Here is a 17,445-nt window from a genome sequence, read left to right as displayed (position 1 = left end):
AAACAAGCGATCAAATATTATATTTAATTGAAATTTAATCATCAATGTACTTTCCCTGATTATCTATGACTTCCTTCCATCTATTTACAAGCTTTTTAATCCCATCAATGTAAAACTCTCTTGGTTTCAAAGCGATGGACTCTGAAATGTCAGTTTCAACCTCCTCCTGGCTTGCGAAAGTTATGTCCCCCAAATGATTCTGTAAACTATGAAACAAATGTTAGTCTGAAGGAGCAAGGTAAGGAGAATAAGGTGGATGAGAAATGTTTTTCCAATCAAGCTCTTCGATCTTCTGTGATGTGATCTTTGCAGTGTAGGGTCACACATTGTCCTGATGAAACATCACTCCTTTTTGATTCACTAAAGCTGGTCTTTTTTTCTTCAAAGCTTGGTTCAAACACCCTAATATCTGACAGTAGACTTGAGCATTGGTTGTTGCATTAGGTAGTAGCAATTCAAAGTGAATTACTCCTTTGCAATTCCACCAGATAGAGAGAAGAACCTTTTTCCCATGAAGTTCACTTCTTGGTTCTGGTTGAACTTTTTCCCTTTTACCAAGCCACTGTTTATGACATTTAACATTTCGATAGAAGATCCATTTTTCATCACAAGTCTATCCTAAAAGGGTGAAATGAGTTCGTGAGAATGGAGAGAAGAGCAGATGTCAACTTGGGATTTGTGGTTGCTTTCGGACAATTCATGAGGCACCCATTTTCCAAGTTTAGGAACCTTTCCAAGTTGTTGAAGATGATGATGAACAGTTGTATGGTTTGAACTATGCTTTATTGCCAATTCTTCAACTGATAATGCAGGATTTTCTTTGAGTAATGCCTCATGGAGCTTATCAAACTCAACTGGACGTCCTGTTTGATCTTCATCTTCAAGGCTGAAATTTCCACTTCTGAATTTTGCAAGTTCTTTCATTCAAGCATTCTTTCCCATAAATTGAGTGTATGTTTCGAGTAGCTTCGGCTGCAGAGTTTCCTTTTTTGTACTCATAAAGCATTATGTGCCTCAAATGCTCTTTGGATACTTCCATGTTAGTAAGGGTTTTAATGAAAGAAATTTTAATTCTATTATTCTGTAAAATAATATTTAATTGGTTTTAATGTACACAAATGCATAAAAATAATTTTTCAATTCCATTAGACATTCATCATTATCATCATCATCGTTTAACGTCCGCTTTCCATGCTAGCATGGGTTGGACGATTTGACTGAGGACTGGTGCAACCGGATGGCTACACCAGTTCTAAAACACTATTAAATTTCATTTAATTTTAAAAATGGGAAAATCGGACAGAACTTATGGGATGACCTGATACTTGATTGATATTTAAGGACGAAAGACAAAGTTGACTTTGGTAGTTTTGAGCTAAGAACACAAGGAACTAGAAGAAATACAGCTAGGCATTTTGTCTGATGTATTAATGATTCTGCCAGCCCATCATTTTACTACTACTACTACTACTACTACTACTACTACTACTACTACTACTACTACTACTACTACTACTACTACTACCACCACCACCACCACTACTACTACTAATAATAATAATAAATAAATAAATAAAATAATGTTGCACACATAATGTTGGAATTTAAGATGTATAGAACTGTTTATGTTGCAGAGGAGAAAAAGTGTGAGAAACAATATCTTTTCGTCACAGTAAATTGAAGGAGTAGTCAGTGTCTTGATAAAGTGTCTGTTTATTTTGATATTAATGTTATGTCATTAGTATGTTGAAAAAAACAGATGGTAGAATAGCTTTATATACAGATATGTATATATATATATATCTACAGACTGTTGTAATATATTTGTAGATGTACATGAAAACTATTGAGTAGGAAGATCTGATTAATCGTTGGTTTATTTTCTAAAAAAACAAAACAAAAAAAAAAAAGAGTTTATGTGTATAAAGATATATATCTTTAAACAGATTTATTAGTTTTAGTAAAGAGGCTTTTGCTTTCTGTTAATTTTATTTAATTATAATTATTTGCTCTACAGTCTTGTATTGAGTCCCCTTTAAATTTTTGTCTCCTTTAACATCGAATTAAGTGTGTGTGTGTGTGTACATATATGCCTATATATATATGTGTGTGTGTGTGTGTGTGTATATATATATATATATATATATATATATATATATATATATATATATTTTGTTTTTGGATTTGGTTTGCAAGATTCTTTATGTGAGTTTGTGTGTTGAAGCATATTCTGTTGTGTCTGGGGAGAGTCATTCTCATTTAGTGCCTTATAATTTAACACACTCACCGGTAAAATTTCTACTCATTTCCTTCTTTCTTTATTTTTTTTTCTAAAATTTTTGTTGCGTCTTGCAACCTTTTCAATAGTTGTTGACTCTGTTGAAAAGGTTGCAAGAAAAATAAAGAAGGAAATGAGTGGAAATTTTACCGGTGAGTGTGTTAAATTATAAGGCACTAAAAGAGAATGACCCTCCCCAGACACAACAGTATATATATATATATATATATAATGCAATAGAGAACAATAAAACATTCGGACAGATAGATGATACAAAGGCGGACAGGAGAAACAACAATTAGAAGGACACACACACGCACGCACACACACACACACATGTATGTATATATGCATATGTATATATATATATATATATATATATATATATATATATATATATATATATATATCTATATATATATATATATATATATATATACAAGCTTTGAATATTTTGGGGTTTTAAGATAATTCAAGTGGTAGAGTGAAAAAGCTCTTCCTTTTCAATTTTCTGGTAGCTGATACCTGGATGTTCTTCATGTAGTAAACACCAGGATTATATACCCTGACTCACTATCTATGTGTGTGTGTAGATAGATAGATAGATAAATAGATAGATTAGCAAACACTAAACTGTTCGTGAGTAGGATGAATAAAGGACTCTGATGCTACCATCAAAAATGGTCATGCTTGATATGCCATAATTTCTTACTCAGACTTAGACCTTGGGTGGGGTGGCCTTAGCAGATCCTACTCAGTTGTCAACATTTGGTCCATGTCTCTGATCTGTGGATAACCCATGAGTCATGATTTATGCCTCTTTCCCCATCTCCAGACAAGAATTCCATATGATTTTCCCAATGTCAACTGTGGGTGCACAGGAGATGTAGTGAGATCACACATAGGTTAACAGAGCAGGTATACATATGTAGCAGGTGCACAGGGGTAATAATCAGTAAAACCTCATAGAAAATAGGTTCTGTCAAATGATTGGTAGACTCTCTAGTTAAAGATAGCTTCTGTTACCTGGAGGACCTAATTAGCATTGGGGCAGATGTTCTGAAAGCATACTAGGCAGAGTGAGAAGGAGTTGGAAAAGCTCAGGAAGCTATTATATCTGCTTGTAACAGGGTTTCTCCCTCAGAGTGAAGGGCTGATATCTGGGAAGGTGTCCTTACTACTAAATACACCGTCCTTCTAATTTAGTTTGCTTATGGTTCTTGTGTACCTGCAGTTTGCATTGGATATACAATACAGAATCCCTATCTACTTCTTTTCTGTATTCTGAGTACAGCCACTTTCCAGATGTCAATAGAGTTTTGTATTCTTCCTTAGATTTTTGTATTTTTTAGGCTTACTTTTAATATCAGTTTCTGCTTCTGCATTCAAAACTTACACAGTATCAAGTTTCTGTCAACTCTCTTGATATTTATTGACCCAGACCTTTTTACTGTTCTCTTTTGGTTTTCATGTACCCCACCATCCTCCAACACTTTATTTTAGGGCATTTTCACTGTTTGACTTACAATCAGTTATCTATATTCAGAATTCCTGCAGGTCATATTTTGTCAATGTAAACAACATCAACATTGTAAAAGTTCCCATGTGTTGTTAAGCTTGAGTTCTTCTGTAATTCGTGGCAAAACCTTAAAATTAAGAGAAGAGAACTGAACATTATTAAATTCCCCACCAAACACAGCCTTTAGATACATAGCTTAAACAACTTTAACTTTTTGTTTAACAGTATTTAAACTTATCATTGTCCACTGACAGCAGACTGATAAATACTATCATTACATTGACTGATTGAGGATATACTTGTTTTTTTTTTATAACCAAAACACTTTCCTATCACTACAGAAACTTACTTTGATTCAAATACATGCTGCACATATTTGACCTAATTTATTAGCCAGACTTAGATCTTGGGTGGGGTGGCCTTAGCAGATCCTACTCAGTTGTCAACATTTGGTCCATGTCTCTGATCTGTGGATAACCCATGAGTCATGATTTATGCCTCTTTCCCCATCTCCAGATTCAGGGGTCCTGTGAAAAAGTATTGTGTTCTGCCCTTCTTTCCATAAGTCATTTAAAATAATTTTTAAAATCTTTCTATTGTGTTACTTCTTTATAACTCTGCTACCTACATAATTATGGATATTTGTTGCAGTTAACAAAATATTACTTGTGTATATTTGATCTAAGTAGATCTTTAATCAAAGGTATTCCAGTTGTGACCATCCTGTCTATTTTTATGTATGCAAGACTACATTATATAATGTGTCCTCTCCTTATTTAAGACTGTAAAGTATGATCTAAGGATTACAAATAGTGGCCACTTGAGTGACCATGTAAATGCTTTCTTGTTGACTTGTGTGCACATCTGTATTAGTTCATGGTGTTGCTACATTTTCCTGCACAGTTTGATTAGCTGTGTGTGTGATTAATGTGATTCTGACTCATTGCTTTCAGCATTTCCAACAACTATTACTTGAAGTCCTGCCATCTTGTATTCATATCCTTAATTAATTTCTCTGGTTACTAGTTACAGCTGTCCCTTCTATTTGCTTATATATGACCTATCCTATTTATTTTCCTTGTTCAGCAGCTTTTCACTGTCCACTTTCCATGCTTCTGTCTTTTCATTCTTAGAGAGCATGCAAGTCTACTCCTAATTTCAAATGCAGTTCTTTCCAATAACTTCCTCATTTGTTTTTGACTCACTGTCTTGTAATCCATGACACTTGACACTCATCTTACTGGCAAACCTGTGCTTGTATTCCTTAAGTTATTTACCTAACCTACTATCTACTGTTATGCATTTATACTAAATTAGTTATTTTCTCTACTGTGTCACACTATGTTATATATTGTTTGGTTCAGCTTTGGTCCATTGAACATATCCACTCGCTTACAGTAGTGTGTTTCTAAGGCATGCCTACATCATTAAGCTGGTTACGTTTGTCTCTCTCTGTGTCTAAACAGAGTGCAATTAAAGATATATCCCCACAATTTACATCACTCTGCTTTAATATCTTCTTTAAGGATATGGTTCTTCTTTCCTTTTTCTTGCATTTTGCTTCGTCTCACCAACTCTTAATGTATAGTTTTCTCTAGGGATAGCTTTTATGTTTATGATTACTTGTCTCCCATTCAGAACAATGCTGTAGGTAGTCAGCTGGATGAGTGGAAAACTTCAGAAAGCCATCCAATGTAGTTATATATTGTTCTGATACCTATTTAAGAAATTATTCTCAAAAGCATGGACTTCTGTAATTTGTGTTAAAGAAGATTAATTTATTTACATCATTGAACTTTATGGACAGATGAAAATTAATAATACATCTTACTAAAATCCTAATATGTCAGTTATTCACCTTTTAGTTTTCCTTAAAACCTTTTAATACTGATCCTTTTGCTTGTTAATCCTATTTATGGGTTTATGAATAGCTTGTGCCTCATTTTTATTTAGTATTAAATTGAAAGCCTTAAATTTATGTTATACAAGCAATAGAAAAGGTATGAGTAATACTGTATAGGGACAAACACTGCATTAAACTGTTTTGTTTCCCACTTTGGTATTGTTTAGGCAGAACTTTTTAATTGGTTATCGAAATATTTTGGAACAGTATTATTGGTATTTTGTAGCTTCTTTGTAACAAGGCAGCAAATAGTACTCTGTCATACAATGTATGCATAATGTACTCCAACATTGAATCTGAAGAATTTGCTGTAGTTTGAGTATATTGTCTATTTGGTTGGAAATGTTGAGAAAGCAAGTATTGGTCAAGAAAGATGATTATACAACACAAACGAATGATTGCATACTTTGTATAGTTGAGATAAGCCAAGGTTAACTTGAGATGAAATAGTGTGATGAGACCAAAGTACTTTGGAGCTCACTGATGATGCAAACATTGAGTTGAGGATGCATGAAAACTATTTTGTTACAAGCCCTCCAGTCCATTTCAACATAGAAAAATGTTGATATGGAAAAGAAATTGGGTGATACAAGTATTGGGTGATGTATCTAAAAGATATGATAGTTTGGATAGTTTGGACTTGTGAAGAGATTGAGGCAGAAGTTTAGGAAGTTGAAATTTGTCAAAAATGAATAAGAGATAATGAAATATGTGAATGCTATAGAGCTTATCCCAAAGCTAACATGCAGAATTATTGATTTAAATACTTTGCAATTATATTTTATAATACACCAGAAGTTGCAAATTATGTTTCCTATAGAAAAATACATCATAATACAAATTTTTGTCAATCAAGAGAAAGCATAATTATGTTTTATAATGATAACGTGTATTAGCGTATTTTTTCCTGAAGATTGCATTTTTTTCTTTTTCTTCTTTTATATTTTTTCTTATCCTATTTGCATTTATAATGGTTGTTTCCATCATTGTTGTTATACATGGTTTCAGAAATACATCATAAGAAAACAAGAAGTTATTACATTTTGGAATACATACAGAGCAGTATTAAAGGTTAATAAGAATCGGCTAAGTTAACAAATATTGTGTCACAACCCCTGGATAATATTTAGTGCAAATTGTACTACCCCTATTTTCTGGGGTATGCCTATGTGCATCATCATCATCATCATCACCATCATTGCTGTTGTCATTGTTGTCTCCACTTTCGTTACTCTTTATATATTAATATGAATTTATATATCATCTGTTAGTTTGAGGGGGCGAGTGCAGGACTCTAAAAATCATTTTTTTAACAGAAACTGAAAGGAGTATGTATGTATGTCTGTCTGTCTGTCTTTGTGGTAACAAGTTTGCTTCCCAACTACATGGATCCAGATTCAGTCCCAGTGTGGCACCTTGGGCAAGTGCCTTTTACTATAGTCCTGGGCCAGTTAAAGCTTTCTGAGTGTGAAGACAGAAACTGAAAGAATCCTGTTGCATATGTGTATGTGTATGCAGACATGCATTTGTGTCTCCTTGCTTTGACATTGTGTGATAATTGTAAATGAGTGTCACTGTCATTCAAGCAGTGTTCTTTTCTTCCTATCTACCATGAAAACATGTCCAGTCAAGTGGAAATATTACATTCCTTGGAAACAGGTGAGAGTTGGCAAGAGGAAGTACATCTTGCCATAGAAAATCTGTTGCTATGAATTGCATCTGACTCTTGCAAAGAAAAGTAGATGATGAGGATGATGATGTGTGTGCATTGAGTTGTGTCCCTTGTGTAAAAAAATGTAATTTAGCCATTTAATAAATACAGGCCAATAAAATTTGTATTTGGCTTATTATACTTGACTAAAACCTTTCAAGGTTGGTTAACAGCTTCAACACAGTCCAGAGACAGTAACTGGTAAAAGAATAAAAGAATTTTTGAGTAACACAAATAATAACTTCTTTTATATTCAATGTTTGATAAACGTATATCAAGATATAGAGCACTGTGGTTTAAACTATAAGACATTTGGTAGCTTGGAATGAGTTTCATGCAACTTAATTTAAGCAGTTTGAAAGGCAATAGTATGCAATACTTGATGAAACTTAACGGACATGAAACTAATTGGTTTGATCTACATTCTAATTTGCAGAAGTCCTTGTAGTTTAGCTACTGGCTCTAATTTCACAGCAAGACTAAATATATGTTCATTAAACATATGGATAATATGTACATATTTCTTCATAACCCATGCTTTAATATTCCACTTATTAATGTACAAGTTTTCTTGTATGATTATATCCTGAATCAAATGTATCTATGAATTATTTATTTTCCTGTGGAAATTGTCATTTCTGTTTCTTCATGTCTAGAAATTAAGAATTCTGTTTCTCACATCATACTATCATTACACTGTTTCTTATTTCTTTATTGCCCACAAGGGGCTAAGCATAGAGGGGACAAACAAGGACAGACAAAGGGATTAAGTCGATGACATCAACCCCAGTGCGTAACTGGTACTTAATTTATCGACCCCGAAAGGATGAAAAGCAAAGTCGACCTCGGCCGAATTTGAACTTGGAACGTAAAGACCAATGAAATACTGCTAAGCATTTCGCCCGGTGTGCTAATGTTTCTGACAGCTCGCCGCCTTTTTTACACTGTTTCTCTAATTGTTACTTAGCAAAATTCTTATTTTATTAAAAAAATTCATTTACTTCAATCTCCTATTTGCATACATGTTGCTGGTGTCATCAATGTCTCTGTTGAAATGGAGCATAAAGTTGTTTTTAACTCTTTTGATACCAGCTTGTCTGAATCAGCCTCTGCTTCTACAATATGAACTTCTTGTTTTAAAGTGATCTAAATTCAAACCTTCCATTAAAATCTCATGTTAATTTGTGTTCCAAACACCACCTTAATAGTAACAAAGCTATATTACTCTTTTACTCTTTTACTTGTTTCAGTCATTTGACTGCAGCCATGCTGGAGCACCACCTTTAGTCGAGCAAATCGACCCCAGGACTTATTTTTTTAAGCCTAGTACTTATTCTATTGGTCTCTTTTGCCGAACCGCTAAGTTACAGGGATGTAAACACACCAGCATCGGTTGTCAAGCGATGTTGGGGGGGACAAACACAGACACAAACATATACACACACATACATACACACACACACACACACATATACATATATATATATATATATATATATATATATATATATATATATATATACATATATATACATATATACGACAGACTTCTTTCAGTTTCCGTCTACCAAATCCACTCACAAGGCTTTGGTCGGCCCGAGGCTATAGTAGAAGACACTTGCCCAAGATGCCACGCAGTGGGAATGAACCTGGAACCATGTGGTTGGTAAGCAAGCTACTTGCCACACATCCACTCCTGCGCCTATTAGTAAATTCTTAATTATTTTTGCAAGTTATTGAAAAAAAAAGGCAGTATATTTCAACAGATATATGTTAACAAAAGGGTTAAACAATCTTGATATAAAGAAGTACAAAATCTTGTTAAGTACACTCACTTGATCTGCTGGAAATAGCAATCAACCCCCCCCCCCTAATCACACTTTACTATCTTAAAAAAAAGAAGAATGAACATAGATAATGTTGTTCTGCATTACCCTTCCCCAAGACATGATGGTCATGATTGAAATGCCTTTGGTCATGGATATACAGACCTGGAGCTAAACCACAACAATACTGTTTGTACTGGCCAATAAAAGGGATCTGTATGTGGTTACTGACCTAGAAATAGGTATTGTATTCCTAGCTTATCTAAAATGACAGGATGGCCCTACCTTGAATGCCTTTGATCATAGGTATGCTTAAGCAAAGCTGCAACAATGACTATAACTGTATTTGTGTATTCATGTCTATTAAACTGGTTACCTTTGGAGGATAAGATTCCATGTGAAAGTTTCTACTTCAAAACTTTATCATTATAGGTGCAGCAGGAATGGCTGTGTGGTAAGAAGTTTATTTCCTGAATCTCATGGTCCTGAGTTCAGTCCTGCTGCATGGTACTTTGGGCAAGTGGCTTCTACTGTCCCTCAGGTCAACCAAAGCATTGTGAATGGATTTGATGTGCAGAAACTCAAAGAAGCCCAACATGTGTGTGTGTGTGTGTGTGCGCACGTGCATGTGTGCATGTGTATTATTATTGTCTCCTTGCTTTGACTTCACATGAATTGTAAACGAATGTCACTGCCATATAAGTGGTGTCCTTCATTTACAGTCTTCTGTGAAAATATGTCTAATCATAGGGGAATATTACCTTACTTGGAAACAAGTGAGGGTCGGTGACAGGGACAACCTCTGGTTGCAGAAAATCCATTTCAACACATTTAGTCTCAACAATGCAAACATGGAGAAGTGGTGGACATGATGCTGATCTGTTGAGAATAAATTTGTATTCAGTACACCTAAATTTTGTTTGATACATGTTTTTATGCTTTAATAGAAACCCTCTTAACTAAAATGACTAAATTGGAAAGTCTTTTACTGTTAACTTGATTTGTTGTTGCTTGAATTGTATGAGAACAGCAATAGAAGCTGAAGTGGCTAGTTATAGTTTCTTGGATGTTTTGATATATTCTTTAAATAGATACAGTCTTAGTTATATCCTTTTTTTTTTTTTGATATGAACTTCCTTTGAATTTCCTACCACAGATATTCAAATATTTTGCTAATAAGCCATCAACCTAGTAAAATAATTTACTCTCAGTCATTATTATTATTATTATGATGTGAGAGAGCAGTGCATGCCATCAAAGTGACACTGGGGTACAAATGTAAGAAACTCGATATACCCATCATGACTACCTGTCTGATAAGGGTACACCAGGCACCTGCATCAGAACTATATGTGCGTGACATATTATTTGACTGTTCACTTTCAGCATGCACTTTGGGTTTCCTTTCTTTGTCCCCACCATAAGCTCCATCTTCTTGCAATTTATAAACTGACCCTTCTTGTCACATTCTCTAACCATTACACATCAAAGTCTCTGAAGTTCCTTTTCCGATTCTGCAAGTAAGACTGTGTTGTCTGCTTATCTTATGTTTGTGATGTTTGTACCTCCTACTCTAAGACCTTTTTCCTTCTCCAGTTCTCTTATGATTTATTCACTGTAGTAATTGAAGAGATTCGGTGACATAACACAATCTTGTCTAACCCCTTTCCTGATACTAGTGTATTCACTACATTCTCCATCCACCTTTATGCATGCAAATTTGTTTCAGTACAGGCTCTGCAATATTCAGAAGCCTTTCCTATGCAGATAAAGGTTACTGAGTTCTTCAAATAACATTCCAAGTCTTACTTTGTAGAAGGCCTTTGTGTAAGCTATGAAATACATGAAGATGTCTTTTTGCATCTCTACCACCTGCTCTGTTAACATTCTCAATACAAAAATAGCATTCCTAGTACCAGCACCCCTTATAAAGCCAAACTGTTCAATTCCAATCTCAGGTGTTATTCTACTTCTTGCCCACAGAAGTAAAATTCTCAGAATGTTCTTTGTATTGTGACTCATGAGATTAACTGTGCAATGTTATTTACTGTCCACCACTTCTGATTTCTTTGAGTGCAGTAAAGATGAATTTACTCAGACTTCTGGAAATTTCTCATCATCATAGATCTTGTTTACTACATCTGTCAGTTTTTTAACCATATTGTTCTAATGCCTTTATCATCTCAATGACAGTTTTTAAATATATATATTTTTTCATATCTGGTAATGTCATATCAAATGCAGTAGTCAGTTTTAGTTGAAGAAAGTTAAGAAGAAAAAAGAAAAGCCCACTATTCAAAGATTCCTGCGCTAATATTGAGGGAGTTGCCACTCATTTCTTTTTAGTCTAGTCATTTATCCAAATATCTTTTTTTTTTTGTTACTTTTTGATAGGTGATTCTGGCAAAAGATGATTCTAATTTACTACTTGTTCAACATTCTTTTACTGATTTACTGATTCCATAATGAAAGAAACTATTGCAATTAGAAAGATGGCATCAACAGAACGTTTATAAGTTAGGAAGATTAACTTTGTGAATTTTTTGCACATCAGTCTTCCGAATATGTTGTCTCTTCTTCCTGTTAATGAGTGTTATTAATATTTAAAATGATTGTTTGTGGTAACTGCATTTTTAATATTTCTAGCACTTTATATACTTATTATGCTTAGCTATCATGTTAAATAAATTGATTTATGATGATGATGTATTAAGTTTGCAGGGGCTTTTTTCCCTCTTGTTCTTTAGAATAATTTCTAGCTCATCATCTAAGACTCTTATACACAAACAGCAAGTGCTTAAGAGAGGAAGAGAGAGAGAGAGAGAGAGAGAGAGTGTGAGGAAGATTCCAGATCTCTTGAATTATTCAAAGCTAACTTGAAATTGACATTCTTGCTATTATCCTTGAGAAAGCCATCTAGATTAATATATATTACTCTGTTGTAATGTATATGACTGACTCCTTCAGTTTTACTTAATATGCAATGTGTGTGTGTGTGTAATGTATAATATAATGTGAATTATTCTTCTTGTACATAAAACTGAAAGCACAATTTATTTTAACAGAAACTGTACCAATAAATATTTTTTTAAACATCTCTATGACTAAGTTTAGCAACACATTAGTAATATTCTGTGTATTAGTATTTTTATTGCCATCATGAATATCTTTCGTCTTTCCTACTTGACACATTTGTTCATTGTTAGTTTTTATTACTGTGCAATTTTCTTTGTTTCACACCTCTTTCCTATTATTATGTGCTCTATCTAGTTATTTCATCTCTAGCACTAGAAAGCTAGTTCCCTGATGTAGCTAGCTGTAATGATTGAACAATGTTATAAGTATATGAGAGAAACATTACCAACTTTATCTCCTGGTAGCTGCTTTTTACAACCAAACACACATCGATGTATCGAGTTTCTCACTAAATACATGTTGCACTCAAATTTCTATGTATTTTGTTTTTTTCATTTAGGACTTTGTTGTTCTAAAGGAGGAGGGCAAGAAGGGGCTCACTTTATGATCATTCTGAACTGATAAGGTTAGTTTTGTTAATATTTAGTTGCAATAATTGCTAGTAGTGATTTGGTGGTGATTTAAGATACATAGAGCAAGCAAGGTCTACAACAGTGGATCTCAACTGGGGTCCATATAAGATTTTAGTGTAAGAATTTATCTGCAATAAACTGGTTATATTTCTACAATTCACAAAATCATGATCATCATCGTTGTTTAACGTCTGCTTTCCATGCTAGCATGGGTTGGACGATTTGACTGAGGACTGTGAAACCAGATGGCCACACCAGGCTCCAATCTGATTTGGCAGAGTTTCTACAGCTGGATGCCCTTCCTAACACCAACCACTCTGAGAGTGTAGTGAGTGCTTTTACGTGCCACCAGCACTGGCAACGATCTTGCTCGAAAGTCCTTACACATGCCGCGAGCACAAGTGCCAGAAAGGCGATGCTGGGCACAGGTGCCATCACGATTTCGCTTTCGCTTGCCCCAACAGGTCTTCGCAAGCTGAGTTTCGTGTCCAATGAAGGAGACGACGTTGGCATGGGTGCCAGTCATCGAATATTTATGTATTTTTTAAAATATAATTCCTAATAATATTTAATCATAGAAATGTAATAGAAGTTTTTAGACATCACTGATTATGATGGTCTCCCTCCCCTGAGTAAAATAGGAATCAAAGGTGTCGATAGGCAAAAAGATTGAAAACTACTGATCTACAAAGAAGACTGATAATTTTGATTGGTATATTTGTGAGCACTTTCATAGCTCCTATTCTTTTTCCTTTGTATATATTACTCTAGCAGAGAGGAGGGGTTGTAGTGTTGTAGAATAAGGCACTAATTATTATATGTATTTTCCTTGTAGAAAGAACTTCCAACTAATTAAACACTTGTCAATAAATGGAATGGAACTGCTTATAGTGAATTCTACTATCACATAGTGCTTATTTACTGTATGGTAACATTGAAACATCTTTACTTCATTCTAGTAATAAAATACAAATTGTCACTTAACATTTGACCCACAAATGAATAACTCAGCTGGCTGTTTGCTCATATATTTTAACAATAATCTACCAATTCTTGTATGTACTGTTCTCTCTCTCTTGCCATGCCATGTATGTATGTATGTATGTATGTATATATATATATATATATAAAAAAACAAATAGTAAATGAGTATATGCATATATACGCACAGGTATGTGCATACCGACATCCACCTGTATGTATAGGTGGATATCTGGGTACAGGACATTGCAAACAAAACGTAGACGAGAAAACACACAAGCCACATAGAGAACATTCTACTTCATCAGCTACCCCCGTTTTAACACCGGTGTTTCAAAGAGCTGGGTAGGACGCATCGTTAAAATGGCTCTTCCCATAGACCGCAAATTAAATTTGTATACACAAATTAAATCTTGCCATGGAGGAATGTAGTGGCGGACAAAAAACAAGACAAGAAAACAAACAGAAAAGGCTTTACGGCCAGACGAGAAAAATTATGTGTGTATGAACGCTGTGAGGCACGAACTTGAAAGTAGGGACGAAGTAGTTCGTGTGTTTGCTCGGCGATAGCCAAGGAAGAAAAGGATTATTGACCGGAAGCATGTGACCATGCCGGTGTAAGGGGAAGAGAGAGAGTGGTAGAGGGAGAAACAAAGGGAGGAAGTAGAAGAATAGGTGAGCAACGAGAGGAAAAGAGAAAGAGAGGAAGTACGAGGGGGAAAAAAGAGATACGTAGTAGTAACAGAGGAAGAACGAGTGGGGTAAAGCGAGATACGTAGTAGTAAAGAGGAAGAACGAGAGGGGGAAAAAAATGATAGAGGAAGAGAAAGAGAAAGAGATAGAGTAGCGTCGGAAAATATGAAGTTACGAAAACTACTTACAAATTGGAGACGCTGCGTTCAGTCATGTAAAAACAAATAGTAAATGAGTATATGCATATATACGTACAGGTATGTGCATACCGACATCCACCTGTATGTATAGGTGTATATCTGGGTACAGGACATTGCAAACAAAACGTAGACGAGAAAAAACACAAGCCACATAGAGGAATGTAGTGGTTGGCGTTAGGAAGGGCATCCAGCTGTAGAAACTCTGCCAAATTAGATTGGAGCCTGGTGTTGCCATCCGGTTTCACCAGTCCTCAGTCAAATCGTCCAACCCATGCTAGCATGGAAAGCGGACGTTAAACGATGATGATGATGATGATGATGATATATATATATATGGTCTCCCTCACATACACATTATATATATATGGTCTCCCCACATACACATTACATATAGGCACAGGAGTGGCTGTGTGGTAAATAGCTTGCTTACCAACCAGATGGTTCTAGGATCAGTCCCACTGCATGGCACCTTGGGCAAGTGTCTTCTATAGCCTCGGGCTGACCAAAGCCTTGTGAGTGAATTTGGTAGGCAGAAACTGAAAGAAGCCCGTTGTGTGTGTATATATATATATATATATATATATATATATATATATATATATTGGAGCCTGGTGTTGCCATCCAGTTTCACCAATCCTCAGTCAAATCGTCCAACCCATGCTAGCATGGAAAGTGGACGTTAAACGATGATGATGATGATATATATATATATATATATATATTTATGTAAGCATGTGTGTGTATGTTTGCGTGTCCGTGTTTGTTCCCCCCCCCCCTCCGCAACATTGCTTGACAACCCGATGCTGGTGCGTTTACGTCCCTGTAACTTAGTGGTTTGGTAAAAGAGAACAATAGAATAAGTACTAGGCTTACAAAGAATAAGTCCTGGGGTCGATTTGCTCGACTAAAGGTGGTTCTCCAGCATGGCCGCAGTCAAATGATTGAAACAAGTAAACGAATAAATATATATATATATATATATATATATATATATATATATATACATGTATATATATATATATATATTGTAATTGTAAGTTTTAGACATCCTTAAATTTAACATTATCCATTAATTTTGTCTCAATTTATAATGTTAGTAAAGCTTACTGTTTCCCCTGAGATAAGTTAATTGGCAGATTTATCTAAAAGAAGAAAGATTTAGAAATACTTTTACTAGATTCTAAAATCTTTGTACCTATTATTTACGAAACTATTCAAGCACAAAGAAAATAATCTAACATAATGATTTCCTTGGTATTATAACATCTAATGACTCTGTTTATGGTTTTATTCTTATATATTTATTCCACTCGGCTACAACTGTTAATGTTTTTTTTTTCTTCATTTTTAATCATCCATTTTATCTGTACCACTAACAACTTTCTTCACACATATATCAATAATGATTACAGCATTTTTGTTTTGCAGACATTTTAATGTATATATCTCTACACCAATATTTCATTCTCAGTTGCCGCCTCCACCACACACACACACACACACACACACACACACACACAGTGTATGTGTGTATATCTTGGGCTGTGAATTCATTGAGAGTTGGAGAAAATGTACCAGTTTCATCTAAATGTGAAATACTGAATGAAACACAGACACACGTGAAAGTACAGGCGCACACATGCACATGGGAAAGCACATGCACATGTGAAAGCACACACACATGTGAAAGCGCATGTGCATACACACATGTACACACAGAGCTCTTCTACAACAAGAAATCTGTTCTGCTGTAGCCCTTTCTCTCATACTTTTATCTGTCTTTTGCTCTTTATCTTTTAGCATAAAGTTGCCCCCATGGGGTTTGTTGTCTTGCAGGTTGCATGATGGTCTCACTAGTGGTGGTGGCTCAAAAACCAAGTACATGCTGTGATGTGTTGGCATTAGGAAGGGTATCTAGCCATAGAAACTATGCCAAAACAGACACTAGATCACAATGCAGTTCTTGGGCCTATCAGATCCTGTCAAATTGTCCAACCCATGCCAGCATGAAACATGGATGTTAGATGAGAATGACTTACAAAATATACACACACAGACAACATATGCACAGACAATGCATGCACAGCCAACACGCACAAACACAAAATATCACATGTTAAATTTTTCAGTTTCACAGATACAAATTTATATAATTTCATAGATATTAATTTTAGAATAATCAAATCAGATTTAAGGGCTTATATGGAAGAAGGATTAAGAAGAGGCAATTTTGTTTCTTAGAACAAATTTTGGATTTGGATTTTTCATAACTTTTTACTCTTCCCAGTAGATATGTTTGTTTAATAAATTTTGTAGAGATAAAGTTTTCACTCCTTTACAATATAATTTTTATTTCATTTCACGCCATCTTTCATATTGCATTCACTTCAGTTTTATGTTTCCTTTAGAATTCAGATTATCCTGTCAAATGTAATCCTTATCTGTTCACATGGTTATGAATTAATCATGCATTATCTTGTAGTTTTGAGATTTCTATGGTGTGACTGTTTATTTTTGTAATGACATAGGTGTAAGAGGTTGAAACTGGCTAGTTTGAACATAAAACGGGCAGAAAATTTAGGCCAGATATGGCTGGTTTAAATGCTAAAGGATTAATATTGAAAAGGAAGGGTTATGTATCTAATTGAATTTTTAAAATTCAATGTCTGCTTGCCTGTTTGTGTGTTTCTGAATTTTAGAGGAAGTAGTATATTGTGGGATTAAAATGTTTTCACTAGTGTACTTTTTTTTATTCAGAAGCCTTTTCACCTAAAATAAGTTCCCTT

The 17,445-nt window shown here is 34.7% G+C and overlaps 1 protein-coding gene across 2 annotated transcripts in view; it reads left to right on the top strand.

Moving 5' to 3' along the window:
• Positions 1-17,445, top strand: part of LOC106871142 (cullin-1) — a 120,152-nt gene that overhangs the window by 18,405 nt on the left and 84,302 nt on the right. Inside the window, exon 2 of one of the 2 annotated variants that reach the window (XM_089354128.1) lies at positions 12,713-12,778. The exons of the other annotated variant lie outside the window; for it this stretch is intronic. The gene's annotated coding sequence lies outside the window, so the exon portion shown is untranslated. The remainder of the gene's footprint in view (positions 1-12,712; positions 12,779-17,445) is intronic. 2 annotated transcript variants of the gene reach the window in all.

This window comes from Octopus bimaculoides, chromosome 6, assembly GCF_046866305.1.
Source record: "Octopus bimaculoides isolate indiv1 chromosome 6, ASM4686630v1, whole genome shotgun sequence".
NCBI lineage: Eukaryota > Metazoa > Mollusca > Cephalopoda > Octopoda > Octopodidae > Octopus > Octopus bimaculoides.
Note: the sequence above shows the minus strand (reverse complement) of the source record. Positions and strands in the feature narration are given on the sequence as shown.